Genomic DNA, 13,739 nt, shown 5'->3' with positions numbered 1-13,739 from the left:
AGGAACTTTCAGAAATTTCCTGTAAGTAATAAAAATTATTAAAAAGCCTCATAAAAGTATTATTTCTGATTTCAGATAGACCCACTCCTCCTCCTCCCGTAAAAGGTGTCAGATAGCTGAACCTCAAATTCTGCATAAACTTGATTTTTCATATCACCACCCAAATGGCCTCCAATTAGTTGATGGACAGAAAGTCAATATAGGCTAGTCATGTTGAAGAAGGTGGTAATGGTGGCCTCTCTGAGAACCTAGTTCTGGAAGTTAATTTTATAGGGCTCGTTTGGATCAGTAATACCTAAACCCCAAATTCAATTTTTTTAGAATACATTTAAAAAGTACATACTTTGGGTACTAGCTGGATTTGAGCAGTAAGTTTTTATAGTCTGGTATTGATCAGTTTCAAAGGAGATGGGTTGCCTGGGCCTTGAGGACTTTCCATTCTTTCGCTAACGTGTTTAAACTAAACTTCTTTTCCATCCAAGAAGTTTAAGGAATTGGCAAAAAGAGAGGAGTTCTGACTTTTAAAAGTCAGAAATGTAGGACTCACAGGTATAGATGGAATTTGACTGAGGAAGGCCTTGGCAAGATCTGTGAACTTATGGTAAGGCCATTGCTTTATTAAAGTACTAACAATATCATTTATAATACAAAAGACTGGGCTAGCCTCTCGACCACATAAAGTTAACTGACTCCCACACTAGGGTATATATTCCTGTTGAAAGGTATGCCATTTATTCCAATGTATGTTACTCTAGACTGTTCAGCACATTGTGGAAATAAAGGAATTTAGCAGACTCTAGAGATCACCTCAAGATTTTTTCTGGAGACAGGCTCTCTGTCACTCAGGCTGGAGTGCAGTGGCATGAACACTGCAGCCTCGACCTCCTGGGCTCATGTAATCCTCCTGCTTCAGTCTCCCGTGTAGATGGGACCACAGGCAGGCACCACTATGTCTGGCTAATTTTCTTTTTTTTTTTTTTGGAGAGACACGGTCTCACTTTGTTGCCCAGGCTGGTCTTGAACTCCTGGGCTCAAGTGATTCTCCTGCCTCAGCCTCCCCAAGTGCTGGGATTACAGGCCTGAGCCACTGCACCTGGCCCAAGATTCCGTTTTTCAAAAACTAGTTAACTTATTGTTCTAGTCTCTTCATTCCTATCTTCTCTTTTGATAATCTAACCTGCACATTATTCTAGATTTTCAAACAGAACTCTAATCACATTATTCTACTCCAAAAATTTTAACAACCCTCCATTGTCTACCAAAGTAACAACAAATTACAGCCTGGCATTCAATGATTTCCACAAAAATAGCCCCAATCTACCTTTCCTTATTTATTTTCTGGTATTGCTCTCACAGACATATACATCCACAAGCTCAGTCCCTCTGCAGGCCCTGGTTATTAGGAAACAGTGGGATAGTACTGGTTGCTGCCCCAGAGGTAAAGGAGACACAGAAGAAAACAGCCAGCTTCTCATCCCAGCAGAGAGGTTGGGAAGTGAACACTGCTTCATCATTTTTCTGAAACACAGATTTGATGTCATGCTCTTGCTTAAAACCATTATACTGAGATATTTTTAAACTTAGGATCCATAGACCAGGATGTGGCTAGAATATCAGGGTTCTATGAACTTAGACTGGGAAAACAATTGCATCTTTGTTTTCAATAATCAGTAGCTGAAATTTAGCATTTCTTCAATAAGTGTGGACCATAAACTACAATATTAGCACTCTCTTTTTTACCAATAGAAATCTGATATTTTCACATCACATTAAAGTTGCTGCAGGCATTTCAAAATATAATTTATAGTCTTCACTACTTAGAAATTATATAATTAGACCTGCTGCCAGATTTTATTTAATGCATAAAGTGCATATATATCACACATTTGTTTTAATATTTTAAAAACTTAACAAAATTAGTTTCCTTTATATTACTATGTATTCTATTTTATACATTTAAGAACATTTTTCTGAGACTGAGTCTATAAGCTGGACTGCCAACGAGGTCCACTGGGTAAAAGAGGTTAAGAATCTTTTTTGTATTTATTAATTACTTCTAGTAATATAATCTAAACTCTTCACCATGGAATTCAAGGCTCCTCATAATCTGTTCACACCCACTTTATCATCTTCATCTGTGTCCCACCTCTACTCTCCATACTATGCTCTAGCCATACTAGACAACAATAACTCGTTCTTATCTGGGTCTGATAGACAGGTTTTTGGATTAACCCTAGTTAATAGATAGCAGCCATACACTGTCTTGGTCTTTACCTCATACAGCTTCTCTGCCTGCTAAGTGAATTCTTTGTTTAAACGCCTGCTTTCCCTAATACGGTAATTTTCGATCCTAATTGAGCTGTATTTTAAATATCTTTATATCTCATTACTAACTTAAATGATAAATAACAGAAAAAGATTCTAAATTGGCAAGGCACTGTATGTAGTAAGCTCTATGAGAGTGGATGTTGGTCTTTGCATCTCATAAATTGGCTTAGCTCTGGATGTTGGTCCCTACATCTCATAAATTGGCTTAGCTCTGATCATTTTGGGGACAGAAGTGGGGATGGCCTTTGAGCTGTAAGGCTGGAGACAACAGCTGACCAATCCTGGACGGAAGGGAACGGGAGAGCAAAGAGACAAGTAACTAATTTGGACCTGATAAACACTGAGGAATGAACAGTGCTGAAGAGAAAGGCAAGAGTGGCTCCTTCTCCCATTTCCCAGACCAGTTATTCCAAACATAACGCCGCTCAAGTTTCTCATTCCATCTCCAAGCCTCTCTGTAGTTAAATGACCTCCATCTTTTTTTTTTTTTTGGGGGGGGGACGGAGTCTCGCTCTGTCACCCAGGCTGGAGTGCAGTGGCGCGATCTTGGCTCACACTGCAAGCTCCGCCTTCCGGGTTCATGCCATTCTCCTGCCTCAGCCTCCTGAGTAGATGGGACTACAGGCGCCCGCTACCACGCCCGGCTAATTTTTTGTATATTTAGTATAGACGGGGTTTCACCATGTTGGCCTGGATGGTCTCGATCTCTTGACCTCGTGATTCACCCGCCTCGGCCTCCCAAAGTGCTGGGATTACAGGCGTGAGCCACCGCGCCCGGCTAAATGACCTCCATCTTAATGTTACAGAGCCAACTGTCTCAACTTCCTTCTCTCTAGTTTAGTGAGTCTCAATCTTTAGCATTAGAGTCACCTGTGGAGCTTTAAAACAGTAATGACACCTGGCACAACCCAGAATTTAATTGGTCTAGAGTGGGGCAACAGTATTGGTTTTATTTAACAAAAAGTTTCCCAGGTGATTCAAATGCACATACAAGGTTGCGTTCCACTAGTGATCTTGATCTTATAAATTAGCCTCCCTAACCCTCGAAGAAGCCACTTCTCGGTTTCATGGTACGCTTTTGAGTCTTCTACCTAAACAGAAAACATTCCTGAGGGCCATATTCTCGTTCCTCATTTCTCTCAGTTTATAACGATGCTTCTTTAAAGGGAAGTCTACACAAGTACGGTTTCCACCAGGTTTATTTTACTTCTTTTTTGACTCTTTCAGACCACCACTATCACATGCATTTGCGCCCGTTATTCTCTCTACTTTTACCTCCTTTCTTATTTCTTTGACCAGGTACTGGATTACTAGTCTTTTAACACAGTCCTCTAAAAGTGACCCGAAAGTCACCCTGGAAAGGGCTTCCTCACGTTTTCCTCCTACACAACCTGGGACCCCTCTTCTGTGCGCAGGCAGCATCCCGTGCATTTTTCTCTATTGTCACTTTATTGTACTACCACTGCGGATTCTCTCACGGTCTCCTATATAAAAGCACTTCAAAAAGCTGAGACTTTCACTCGCCTCTGACATTCTGGAACCCAAGGCATGGAAACCACTCAGTAAAAAAGTCTGAGGAATGAATGGAAACGAAGACTTGGAAACGGAGGTCGGGGCGGGGACAATGGAGGGGGGCAGTGGGTGGAGAGAGCGTGCGTGTTTGAAAAGGGGCGGGGGCTATGACCGGCGGCGCTGAGAATCCAGGTCCAGAATCGGGAGGGAGCACGGATACGCCAGAATCTGAGTAGGTGGGAGAGCGATCCACTGCCGGGACAAACTGAGACAAACCGAGGTGGGGAGGAGGCTTCTTACCTGCCTCGGGCCTCACCACCCCAACCAGCCTTCAGGCACCTCTGTATTGGCCGGAAAGCGACAGCTACGGTCGCAAACTCAGAGGTTTCTTCCCCAACCTTGCGACATCCCTCTCCAGTACAGGGAGAATCTAAAGCTGAGTTCCCTGCTCTGCCGTAAGGTGAGGAAGAAAAATTTGGGCGGGCCAGCCTGGGGCGTAGGAGATGGGGCGTGTCCGCGCAAGCGCACGCTGTACTCTCCAGTGGCGTCACGTGCGGGGGCGGGACAGGGCGGGGCCGACCCGTGCTGGCAGTAGGGGGCGTGGGAGGTAAGTGCGCGCGCGCCTGCTCGCCTGCAGCCGTGGAGTCGCGCGGGGCGGGGCCGTGTGCGCGGGGTCGGGGGCGCGCGACCGAAGCGGACAAGGGACGTGGCGGCGGTTGGCTGTGGCTGTTGAGAGAGTACAGGACAGCCAGGACCGCGAGAGGCGGCGGCAGAGGCAGTAGTTGCACCGGCAGAGGCGGCCGCTGGCAGCGGTTGAGGCGGCGGTCCAACGCGTGCTCTCTGGGCGGGGTGCGGCGGGGGATGTGCCTGCCCAGGCCGGGCGGAGTCTCTCTGACAGGGCGGGGGATGCGCCGCGGCAGCTCGCCCGGACCCTGAGGCTGCTGGGCCCACCCTCCCGGCACCGTCCGACCCTCGGTGGCCTCGGCCTCTTCTGCCACCTCCGGTCCGACCCTGGGGCGGAGGGTGGAAGGCAGCTTCCGTCGAAGAGGAGGGGGCTGCGGTGGCCACCGCGGCGGAGCCCGAGGTAAGACCCGCCTAAGTGCCCAGCGGCCCTGCAGCCCGTCCTGGCCCACGTCTCAGCCTTGCTATTTGGCTCCGGTCGGGCCGCCCCGCCCCGTCCCAGCGGAGACGCCCCGCGAGCGGGTCTGCGCCGAGTCTCCCAAACACCAGATCACGGCCCCGGATCCCCAGTAGACCCACCCCCCGTATCTTCCATTGGCCGGGCACCATTCCGGTCCTCCAGCCTCCCCGGAGATTCTGTCACGGTCCCCCCAACCCAGCAGACCCCATTAGTACCCCTCAGAGTCCCTTAGGACTCTTAATGGAGCTTCCAGACTCCGTTACATCCTCCCTTGGGCTGACCTGATTACAGTTCTCAGGCAAAGTCTCGACCGCCCCCTAACCCATTGCGTCCCCCATCTGCCCCTCGCCCTACCCTTCTTAGTAGACCCTCTCCCAGCTCGCTCTTCACCAAGCCGACTAGCGCTAACCCTAGCCATCACGGCTTTCGGATAGCCGCTGTCACGGTGTTCTTACTCCCGGTAGATGTGGTGTCAGCCCCTCTAGACACCGTCACAGACTTTGGCTTCTCTCCCACCACCGACTGTAACCTCTCTCAACAGACCTCTCCTCAAGCAAACCTTGTTATTTTTCTCCTCAGTCGCGATCCTTTCTTTGGTTGAAAGGGCTTTGCCATGAAATCCTGAGGGAATATTTGCTTAGCCTAGTGTATTCCCTCCATTGTGGCTTAAGGGGACCGACCGAGACCCATGTTTGGAGAGGTTGGGCTGAAAAAAGCGGGAGGCAGAGTGAAGTTATGGAAGCATGGGGCCAGTTGTGTGTGTGCCATTATAAGGTCACAGAGCCTGCACCTCGTCTTGTCTGTTCTGTGTAGAACGTGTGAGGTTGTCCAGCTCTGACGTTTTAGGGACCTCTGTAAGGATTAAATCACGTTGCACTAGTGGATATAACTATGTCGTCTTGTAGTATTACTTTACCTGCTTGTCGATTGCTGCAGATACTAGAACTGTTTCTTATTTTTATTTTTAAAGGATACTAGGGGACCTTTTTTGGATTCACTGTTTTTGGATTTGCTAGAAAAATAAGATTTGTAGCTTTCCTTAATCCCTGAAAGCTTCGATGTCGGTTTAATAATAAACTTCTGTTGCCTGGTGCTGTTGTCTTGCTTCTCCGAGAAGCAAGTACAGAAATCATGCAGTGTTCTGTACTTCTCAATAGCAGTAAAATGTTGAATAAAATGTTTGTAGAAGTTGAGCTCCTGAGTTGTCAAGAAAGAAATGTAATGTTGCGTCAAATGATCAGTACGTAATTTTAACATTGGTATAAAGATGAAATATAAAGAGGTCTTTGTAGTTATACACACACACAGTAAAAAATGTTAAAGTAACAGAAGGAGAAAATCACATTAAAATTTTAGATAATAACTAGACGTAAAAGCCAAAAGTTTCGGAAGAGTAATGTAGTAAAAAGTTTCTGTTCCGCCTTCATTCTCCAGCCACCCATTTTTCCTCTTTAGAGGTAACCACTATTTCCAGCTTCATGTGTATCCTTTCTGTGATATTTCCAATATATAAACCTACACATTTATATTTTTAAGACACTATACACAAATGGTTGCATACTTTACATTCTATACATAGCCTGTTTTTTTCACTTAATACTACATCCTAGAGATCATTTATTAACAATACATATGGAAGTGCCTCATTTACTGGCTGGATAGTATTCCATTTTTGTGAACTGGAGGTTATTTTTGGTGTTTTGCTTTTACCAACAATGTTACATGCTTTTCTTTCAAATGTGTCTGCTGTTATATGTATGTTTAAATAATTATGTGATTTGAAAAAAATTCCTGATGATTCTTTTATGTTGAACCTACAGAAAGGATGTAACTAAATTTCTCATTGAACCTCTGAGCTTCCACAGTGTGACTAGCTGTGATGATGATTATAATATTTATTAAATTATTGAAGGATTTTAAAGCAGGGGACTGGAATGATCAGATTTGCATTTTAAAAAAGTCATTCCGGCTGCAGTGAATTGAAGAGTAGAATAAGACTAAAGGCCAGGAATATTAGGGTTATCCAGGCAAATGGTGAGACTGGATCTGAACTTGGATATTGGGAGTTGAGTTGGTGATTTTATTGTATTTGGGGTTGGGGAGAAGTTGCATACAGGATAAAATCTAGGTTTCTAGCTTGTGCCTTTCACTGAGGTGGGGATTCCCATGAAGGAGTAGGATTTTATTTTTATTTTGTCAAGGAGGAGGGATAGAGGGGTTAATTTGTGACATGTTCAGTTTAGGTGACTGTAGTTCTGTCAGATGTAGATGACCATTAGGCAGTTGGATTTGTGGCTGAAGCTCAGTATCAGGTTCTGGGTTGATAGCAGTAGATTTTGGAGGCAAAATCATACAGAAGGGAGGAGAAAAGGTTTTAGGATGGAAACCCAACATTTAAATTACAGGTAGAGTTGAATATTTAAATTAGTAAATTACATGATTAAGTTCCTTAAAAAAATCTTATTCTAGTTTAAGCATTAACAGATTCACTATCTAATATATGAATTTTTAACAGTTATTTTCCCTTAGTTATTTTAGTAGTATATAGTTCCTGAGGGAAATTGGGTAAACTTAGATTTTTTTTAACAAGTACCTCAATAGAAGTTAGCGATATAAACTCCATCTTTCCTAATCATTTGGATTATACTACGTGGAAGTTTGTTCAGTCTTTAATAATTGCAGAGAAATGTAGGAGGTTTGAAAATGTGATTTGCCAAGAATATTAAGGTTTTTAGTTGGAGTGACTTTTGGTTATATTAACTCAGTTTGAAATAAATATTACTCAAAGACTTTTCAGACATTTTAAAAACCACAATATTGACTTAATGTATTGATTCCTAAGTCTAGAACTGCTGTCTAGAGTGCTTGCCTTTGCTCTAGACCCCTGTAAAAGCACTGCCTAATGGATATCACCACTTTGATTCACATTTCACAAACACTTCAATCCAAACATTTAGGAAACAGAACTCTTCCTGCCTCTTTTTCCCCCAAAAACAGTGGAGAGAGAGCCAGGAGACAGAAACTGCAACAAAATTTTTTCTTCCCCCCGATTTCCTACTTTGATTAATGGCACCACTCTTTCCTCATGAAACCTTCAGGAACCTGGGAATTGCCCTCCGCTTCACTCTGTACTTCACTGCCAACATCCAGTCTGTCACTGCCTTGTACATTTTCACTCATGATATTTCAGGTCATTCTTTATTACTTTTTGTTGCCTCTGTCTTATTTTAACTCAAAATATCTGTTTGTTGGGCTTCTGTAATGCTGAGTGGTCTTCTTGCCTTCTGTCTTCTGCCTCTTGTCATACCCTCCAGTTCATTCTCTTGACTGCTGTTGGAGTAAGTATTCTAAAATGCTCTTTTAGTCAGGTTCTTTCACTTGCAGGGAAGAGACTCAAGTTACCTTAAGTAATGAAGTGCTTATTGAAAGGAACCATACACAAGGGAACCCAGGAAAAGTTAAACAACTTGCTCTCAAGAAGAACAAGAACCTAATAAAACTTGCTCTCAAGAAGAACAAGAACCTAATAAAGCTGGAGACTTCACTCCAGTGCTCCATTGTTAACTTGTCTTAGATACCCTTTCTTTCTTCTCCAGTTTTTTCCCCCTATGTCATAGCTTCCATTTATTACTAATTTCTGCTCCTTATAACTACTGTGTGACCCCCATGCCAACATCTTGCCTCCTGGCTGCAATTGTTTTAAACTTCAGCTCCTGTTGCTAACCTCTTCCTTTTCCCTAGGATTTTCTGGTTTGAATTCCCAAGAAACAATTTCTTTGGCTCAGCTCTTTTTCTCACTGATTGCTAACAAGTCTGTGTACTTAGGTTATGTCACCACTCTTGGCCATTTATTGTTGGCTCTGTGTTTGTATGTATATGTGGGTATCAGGAAAGATCGTAATGGTGGAAAGTATGGGACAGTGTGCAGGCTAATTTACCACAAAATGGGGTTGTGAGCATGGCCCACACCATAATTTTGACATGTATAGTACAGATAAAAATCAAATCATGTCCTTTCCTATTGAATAATCTTCAAAAAAGCTGTCTCATTGCTTTCAGGATAGAGTTTAAACTGTAGCATGGCATGTGTATGAGATCATTCATGATCTATCTCTTAATTCTCTAGGCTTTCTTCACTTTCTGTCTTCGTTACATGCTTTAATCCACTCTTACTGACTTTAGGCTTCCTCTCAGGTAACGTGCTTTCTCTCGTCTTTTACATTTGATGTTCTATTTCCCTGATTTCCACTTTCCCCTTTCTTTGCTTGGCTAATTTCTGTCTGACCTTTAGGATTCAGTTCAGGTGTATATTCTTCAGGAAGCTTTCCTTTACCTCTTTCAGATTAAGTTAGGTACCATTCTTATGTGCTCCTGTAGCACGTAGTAATTACTTCTATCATAGTCCTCTAATGAAATAGCTTAATTACTTGTCTGTTTTCTTCACTAGGGTTTGACTACTTTGGTAAGAGGGATGATATCAGTGCTCTTTAGTAAGACAAGTTTTTAGATTGAGCATTTTAAAAAATATAAGTTCAAAAAAAATAGGGTCTCACTGTATTGCCCAGGCTGGTCTTAAAATCCTGGACTAGAGCCATCCTCCTCCCTCAGCCTTTGAAAGTGCTAGGATTACAGGCTGAGCCACTGTGCCCAGCCTAAAAATATAAGACTTTATAAATTATAAAATATACAAAAAGTACACAGCTGGTAAATATATAGCTCAGTGAATTTTCACTAAGAACATACCAGTGTAACTAACATCTACATCAAGTTACAGAATATCACTAGAACTCTACAAGCTGCCTCATGCCTTCTTCTAGTCACTAATCCAGCTCATAGAGGATTTAATTTACATGGGAAACCCTTTAACATACAGGTTTCTGTACCTATTTTGTGTGTATCTTTAGACATACAAGGAGTGTAGGTATTGGAATTTTGATCCTGTAGAAAGACCCTACATAATTTATGTTATAGAAACAATTATGGCATAGTTTCATACCATAGACAAGTTCAAAATAACATACTACTACTAAGGTTTATTTGTGGCATGTTATATTTAGGTAGATGTTTTTGTTTTATACATTTAATATGATTTTAGAGTGGCAGAAAATAATATGATAGAACAAAGTGTATTTGCTGAAAATGGCCTATGAATTATGAGTGGTAAATATGCTTGGGATAGGTATAGTAAACATGTAAAGCACTTTCCAAATAGTGTTAGGCCTCTGGGTTTTAATGTGAATTATGTTGCTGGCATATTTTGGCAGTGGGGTCATCCAGCGGGCAACTGAAGTGTAATTTTACATGTACAGTGAGGAACGGACTAGCTGTCCTGTCATAGACAGCTGGCTTGCTAAAAATTGTGTGTGTGTGTTTTTTTTTTTTTTTTTTACAATTAGCAATAATTTTGGAGTATACTTTTTCTCAGTTTTGATTTTTCTTAAACTGTAAGATTGTGCAGCTCTTTGAATATATAACTATATTCTTTTAAATGTTCTTTTTCCTTAGATAGGCTTTTATATCTGTGAATCTTAAATCCATTAAGTGGAGAGAATATGGATTCTCAAACCTGGATTTCTAACAGACCTGGATTCAAGTTCTAGCCTTATAACTTTTGAACTGCCATTTATGGGCAGTTAACATTTGAGAGCTTGTCAGAATTTTCATCTCTCAATTGGGGATAATTGGGAGGCAGAGGTGGAGGCAGGAGGATCAGTTGAGCCTAGGAGTTTGAGACCAGCCTGGGCAACATAGGAGACCTTGTCTCTACAAAAATGACAAAATTATTATTAAATAGCTGAGTGTGGTGGCATTCACCTATGGTCCCAGCTACTTGGGAGGCTGAGGTGGGAGGATCACTTGAGCCTGGGAGGTCGAGGCTGCAGTGATCTGTAATCATGCCATTGTACTCCAGGCTGGGCAACAGAGTGAGACCCTGCCTCAAAAAAAAAAAAAAAAAAATTGGGGGTAATATTTGCCTCGTAAGACTATCATTGGAGTTAAAAAAATTTTTATGTAAAGCACCAAGCATATAGTAGGTACTCAATAAGTCTTCCTTTTCCCTCTTGAATACGTCTATTTCCTGTTTTATTTATTAATTTTTTTTAAGACAGTATCACTCTGTTACCCAGGCTGGAGTGCAGTGGCGTGATCTCGGCTCACTGCAACCTCCGCCTCCTGGGTTCAAGTGATTCTCGTGCCTCAGCCGAGTAGCTGGGACTACAGGTGCGTGCCACCATGCCCGGCTAAGTTGTGTATTTTTAGTAGAGACAGGATTTCACCATATTGACCAAGCTGGTCTTGAACTCCTGACCTCAAGCGATCTGCCTGCCTTGGCCTCCCAAAATGCTGGGATTATAGGTGTGAGCCACTGCGCCCAGCCTATTTCTTGTTATGTTTAAATATGAAATCAATAATTTTTTTTTTTTTTGAGACGGAGTGTCGCTCTGTCGCCCAGGCTGGAGTGCAGGGGTGTGATCTCGGCTCACTGCAAGCTCTGCCTCCCAGGTTCACGCCATTCTCCTGCCTCAGCCTCCCGAGTAGCTGGGAATACAGGCGCCTGCCACCACTGCCGGCTAATTTTTTGTATTTTTAGTAGAGACGGGGTTTCACCATGTTAGCCAGGATTGTCTCGATCTCCTGACCTTGTGATCCGCCCGCTTCGGCCTCCCAAAGTGCTGGGATTACAGGCGTGAGCCACCACGCCCGGCCGAAATCAAGAATTTTAAGAATTTCACTGTGTGGCTTTTAGAATAAATGGCTAATCAAAGTTTGTTGCTAAAAGAAGCAGATATTAGGACAGTCTGTCTACTAGTTGTCTTATCAAGTGTGATTTTTTTCAGTTAAAATATTTCTTGTGGCATTGGGGCATTTAAAAAAAATTTTTGAAAAAATACTGCAAAGAAGTGCTTCTCTTGATATCTTAGCATATAAGATTAATGGATTTTAGAATGTATTTGATTCAGTGTGAGTTATCATAACAAAATGTGTTCTGTTTGTCAATGACAAACATTCCTTAAATAATTGACAGATTTTAGTACTATTGCTGTTTGTAGTGTGTAAGTATTTGTTTGAAATCTGTTTACTTTTATTGATCAGATGATAGTGGGCTGAGTAATCTCTGGAACTTTTTTTTTTTTTTTTTTTTTGAGATGGCGTCTTGCTCTGTCTCCCAGGCTGGAGTGCGGTGGTGCAATTTCGGCTCACTGCAACCTCCGGCTCCCGGGTTCAAGTGATTCTCCTGCCTCAGCTTCCCAAGTAGCTGGGATTACAGGTGCCTGCCACCGTGCCCAGCTAATTTTTGTATTTTTAGTAGAGATAGGGTTTTGCCATGTTGGCCGGGAAGGTCTTCAACTGCTGACCTCAGGTAATCTACCTGCCTCGGCCTCCCAAAGTGCTGGGATTACAGGCGTGAGCCACCACACCCGGCCTGGAATTTCCTTTTTGTTTTTTCCTTGAGACAGTGTCTCACTGTATTGTCCAGGCTGGACTCAAGCTCCTGGGCTCAAGCAGTCCTCCCACTTCAACCTCCTGAGTAGCTGCTACTACAGATGTGTGCCACTACGCTGCCTGGCTAGATTTTTTTTTTTTTTTTTAATGTAAGGGAGAAAGTTCTTAGGTGACTGTGTAGACATGTTTATAAACGATTTTTAGATTTTTTTTTTTTTTGCCTTACTTATTTATTTTTTTGTGAGACAGAGTCTTGCTCTGTCGCCCAGGCTAGAGTGCAGTGGTGCGATCTTGGCTCACTGCAACCTCCGCTTTCCAGGTTCAAGTGATTCTTGATTCTTGTGCTTCAGCCTCCCAAGTAGCTGGGATTACAGGTGTGTACCACCACACTCAGCTAATTTTTGTATTTTTAATAGAGACAGGGTTTCACCATATTGGCCAGACTGGTCTCGAACTCCTGACCTCAAGCGATCCGCCTGCCTTGGCCTCCCAAAATGCTGGGATTACAGGCGTGAGCCACTGCACCCGACCAGTATTTTTGTCTTATATTGCTTTTGCAACTGTTTTCTTTTAGTTCTCTTTCTTTCTTCCCCTACTGTTTTATAATTAAGATCTTAAAGAAATAGAAAAGTTGGAAGAGAACACTAATATGTCTACCAACTAGATTGAAAAGATAGCGTTATGCCATCCATATTTGCTTTATTGTTCCGTATGTGATTGTCTCTGTGTGTGTGTGTGTGTGTGTGTGTGTGTGTATTTTTTTTTTTTTAGACGGAGCCTTGCTCTGTCACCCAGGCTGGAGTGCAGTGGCATGATCTTGGCTCACTGCAAGCTCCACCTCCTGGGTTCCCACCATTCTCGTGCCTCAGCCTCCCGAGTAGCTGGGATTACAGGCGCCCGCCACCACGCCTGGCTAATTTTTTGTATTTTTAGTAGAGGTGGCGTTTCACTGTGTTAGCCAGGATGGTCTCGATCTCCTGACCTCGTGATCTGCCTGCCTCGGCCTCCCAGAATGCTGGGATTACATGCCTGAGCCACCGCGCCCGGCTGTGATTGTACATATTTTTGCAGAACCTTTTGAAAGTAAGTTGCGGCTGGGTGCCGTGACTCACATCTGTAATCCCAGCACTTTGGAAAGCCGAGGCAGGTGGATCACCTGAGGTCAGGAGTTTGAGACCAGCCTGGCCAACATGGTGAAACCCTGTCTTTACTAAAAATACAAAAATTAGCTGGGCATGGTGGTGGGTGCTTGTAATCCCTGCTACTCGGGAAGCTGAGGCAGGAGAATCACTTCAACCCGCCAGGTGGAGGT

The 13,739-nt window shown here is 43.1% G+C and overlaps 2 protein-coding genes across 17 annotated transcripts in view; one reads left to right on the top strand and one right to left on the bottom strand.

Annotated features, from left to right (window-relative positions):
* The window catches only part of SENP8 (SUMO peptidase family member, NEDD8 specific), a 29,537-nt gene extending 23,847 nt beyond the window's left edge, over window positions 1–5,690 (bottom strand). Inside the window, exon 1 of one of the 4 annotated variants that reach the window (XR_010123972.1) lies at window positions 4,141–4,231. The gene's annotated coding sequence lies outside the window, so the exon portion shown is untranslated. Of the gene's footprint in view, window positions 1–4,140; window positions 4,252–5,335; window positions 5,497–5,540 lie in introns of those variants that run through there. The other 3 variants (XM_054451484.2, XM_054451486.2, XM_054451483.2) reach the window with 3 other exon arrangements.
* The window catches only part of MYO9A (myosin IXA), a 308,394-nt gene continuing 298,577 nt past the window's right edge, over window positions 3,923–13,739 (top strand). For 9 of the 13 annotated variants that reach the window (XM_054451476.2, XM_063652725.1, XM_054451475.2 and 6 more), the window contains exon 1: window positions 4,431–4,924. The gene's annotated coding sequence lies outside the window, so the exon portion shown is untranslated. Of the gene's footprint in view, window positions 4,301–4,413; window positions 4,925–13,739 lie in introns of those variants that run through there. The other 4 variants (XM_063652726.1, XM_063652723.1, XM_063652720.1 and 1 more) reach the window with 3 other exon arrangements.

This window comes from Pongo pygmaeus, chromosome 16, assembly GCF_028885625.2.
Source record: "Pongo pygmaeus isolate AG05252 chromosome 16, NHGRI_mPonPyg2-v2.0_pri, whole genome shotgun sequence".
In the NCBI taxonomy this organism is placed as follows: domain Eukaryota; kingdom Metazoa; phylum Chordata; class Mammalia; order Primates; family Hominidae; genus Pongo; species Pongo pygmaeus.
The sequence above is the reverse complement of the archived record's forward strand: the minus strand, read 5'-3'. Positions and strand labels throughout refer to the sequence as shown.